Source organism: Sphaerodactylus townsendi, linkage group LG06 (assembly GCF_021028975.2).
Source record: "Sphaerodactylus townsendi isolate TG3544 linkage group LG06, MPM_Stown_v2.3, whole genome shotgun sequence".
Taxonomy (NCBI): domain Eukaryota; kingdom Metazoa; phylum Chordata; class Lepidosauria; order Squamata; family Sphaerodactylidae; genus Sphaerodactylus; species Sphaerodactylus townsendi.
Genome location: NC_059430.1, coordinates 70,483,018 through 70,486,319, shown reverse-complemented (window position 1 = coordinate 70,486,319; position 3,302 = coordinate 70,483,018). Strand labels below are relative to the sequence as shown.

Genomic DNA, 3,302 nt, shown 5'->3' with positions numbered 1-3,302 from the left:
ATATCCATTATGGCAATTAGTGACACTGTAATTCAAGCTATGTTCAACACACACACAAACACACACACAGACACACACACACAGAATAAAAGAATGCTAAGTGTAGTTTCAACTAGTAAATAAGCTCTGACAGTAAACTGTGTAGAGGGGGATGGGGGGTGGATGAACATGCATGTACGGAATTTAGGGTTTATTACCTGGAAGTGAAGAATGTCAGAGTGGTCAGAGGAAAAAGCTGTTGGTGTTTGCAGTACGAACTTGCTCATGTCACTGAGAAAAGTGCACCTATCTGTGACATGGCTCTAACGGTGTTTATACTGGCTTGCATCATAAACAACCTCATCTTCCCTCATAGCTTGTTCATGCATACTTAAATCACCTTGCCCATTAAAAATGTCTCTCTTGACAATTATTCTATCATTTTCAGTTGTCATCAGGCAATTACTGTAGCTCTAGCATGGGTCCAATAGGAACCCTGGCTCAGATTCTGCTTTCTGAAGCACACAGAAATGAAAAGTGAAGAAATGGTAATTTACAGCCCAGACAAGCTACCTCCTTTAAAAAAAAAAACCAACAACTGGCGTGGGGAGTTAAACTATCAGACCTATTTGAAGAAATAAATGTGTTTTGTTTAAAACAGTCTTTTGAACAGCCCATCTCGTCTATATTCCATGAAGCATATATTATACCTCTCATAAATATATATAAAAAGGGATTCCTGTATAACCTGTGATTTGAAAAGAACCTTCATACACATAGATTTTAAAGTGACATCTATGCATATAGGACTACACAATTCTATCAGCCCTGCTTCTGCCGCCTTTCAAGTTTGCACAGGCTTTGCAAAAGAGTTTCCCCTTTAGCACAAAATAAACATCTGCTCCACACAGCACTGCACAGGGAGACACCCAAACCTGTGGTCAAACTCCCTTTAGAAAAACTTGTGCCCTGACACAGACTAGGGCATTTGCTAAAAGCAGGATGATCTGATTATCAACAGCATGAAAGCAGGGACACCCTCCCCCCTTTAAATTCTTCTTGAGATCTTGCTATTTTGTAAAGAAAAAGATACAAAAGAGGCCTTCTTTATTTGCTGTCTTCAGCGCTGATAGCTTAAAATCTACATTAGGCTACTGACAGATCAAAACCAGTTCCTGCGTCTGGTTTCACCGCTCTCCTCCTCCCCCCCTCCCGCCTCAGCTCCCCCAGCCACAAACAGACAATACTCCGGTTCATTTTTAAAAGCAAAAAAGCTACGTTTCCAGCAGAAAGGGGAAGAGAGCGGTATTTCCCCACCCCAAAAAGTAACACAATCTCAAAGTCCGTAAGCAAAGTCCGCACAAAAGCTCTCACACCCCCTTCTCAACTCTCAGCGCCCCTCCGCCCGCCCAGCGCGGTGCAAAATAAATGCAGTCACCTACCTTACCTCGTAAGGTTAGAGAAAGCAACTTTCCGGTCGCAACTTCATAGGAGTTTAGTTACGGAGGGATCGAAGGGGGGTGGGGGTGGGAGAGAGAAATTAGGAAGATTCAAACAGCCAGATGCAGGCAGCACCAGTATAAAGCCCGGGGGGGGGGGGGATCAGAAGCTAGCTCACTGTCAAAGCTACCACCAGGCAACTATTTACAGCAGTATTTACACTCCTGCGAGTGCACCTCTGCCCGATCACGTCCCAGACTGATGGCATTTTGTGCCAGTAATTAAAACAAATCAAGCTGCTCGGTGATTGTTTTGGTGTCTGTGGACAATCGTACACAAAATCAGCATTTAATCACTAGGGTATGTCTTTGGCGTGCAACGTGAGGGGTGACAAAGGTTCAAGACTCAGCCAGCATGCTTACCATAATCTTTCTAAAGTAAGTGCTTCTATTTTTTTTGGTTCCAACAGCAGCACACAAGCAGTTTCGAGTCTCTCAAGTCCTCAGCGTGCTTTCATGTCTGTGATAAATATACTCCTTGCTTCCCTTATTAGGACAAGCCTCGCTATTGCACATTGCACTTTTGGTAACGCTCCAAACACCCTGCAATTTACAGCCAAAGGAAGTATTTTAACAAAAATAAGCAAACTAAGAGACAAGCATTTCACAGCCACAACATCAGATAAAGCCGGAGAGAAATAATCTTCCGCTCACATCCAAACCACTTCACAATGACAATTTGTCCAAGCAGATGTTAATCAAGCCTCAGTCTTTGAACACTAGATACCATCAATTACTAACCTTAATTGAAATCACAGTGCTCCAGTCTCTCTGCCAGCATGTTCAGAGGATGATGTATTAAGATATTTACAGTAAAGTAAACAATGCATAGTTGCAATGAAATGGAAAAATTTTCAGCTAATGGTGTTTGTCAATCCTTTGTCAATTTTTTTTGCCTGCCACAGATGTTTTCTTAGCTGCTTCACAAAAAACAGGAATCAACTAGCAGAGAAGAAAGACTTTCTCTCCCCCAGGAAAAGAGTACAAAGCCAAGTCTGTACACAGCAGATGCAAAAGAAAGTCCATCTGCTACCAGCTCACAACACCACATGGAGTTTTTAAGATTTTATACTGTAGGTAGCCTAGCAGTGTTTATGTAGACACCATCAGAATAAAAGGAGCAGGGCGGGGGGGGGGGGAGTGAACGCTAGCCTCACATATGATGGTAAAAACTACAGCAACTCAAAGTCTCAATAATAGCCAGCTCACTAGAAGGAGTGAATCAGAGATTTGTTTTCAGGATTTCCCTCCCTCCCCCTTCTGTTTCAAGAGGCAGCTAGTTTTTCTAGCAGTTACACCCTAGGCATGCATCACACCAAGTTCAAATTTTATGGCCTTTAGTTGTGGAGTAAGACTATAGACGTTCACAGATTTAAACTGAATAGTGGCATGAGTGCACAAGCTTTTTTTTTAACAGCAGCACTGCCTCCAACTTAGGCAGGTAAAAACATTGGGGGTTGGCTGAAGAATACAGTTCAAAACGATCTTTCGCCGGAAACCACTCCTGTCAATGACTTAAAGTATCTTTTGAGCAGTGCCTTTTAGATGAATAACATCTGCCTCTACTATTTCTGGGATGGGGTAACACATTTAAATACTAGACAGAGGAGGGGAAGAAGTACTTAAATTAACTGCTCCTAATAGCCTTTAATACAGACATTTTGGGTAAGTAATTACAGCAAATTTCACATTTCACCTTCAACCCCCAAGGCTACACTATTCTCCACCTCCTTTGAAATGAACAGAACACACTCATTTATTCTTTAGCACTGTGATAGAGAACAGTTTAATATTCTGTAAGCTCTCCCACCCCCGCCAACACAC

At 42.3% G+C, this 3,302-nt stretch overlaps 1 protein-coding gene across 1 annotated transcript in view; it reads right to left on the bottom strand.

The window, feature by feature from the left end:
* The window catches only part of FOXP2 (forkhead box P2), a 256,227-nt gene extending 255,925 nt beyond the window's left edge, over positions 1–302 (bottom strand). Inside the window, 1 exon segment of the mRNA XM_048499408.1 lies at positions 198–302. The gene's annotated coding sequence lies outside the window, so the exon portion shown is untranslated.
* Between the last annotated feature and the right edge of the window lie 3,000 nt (positions 303–3,302).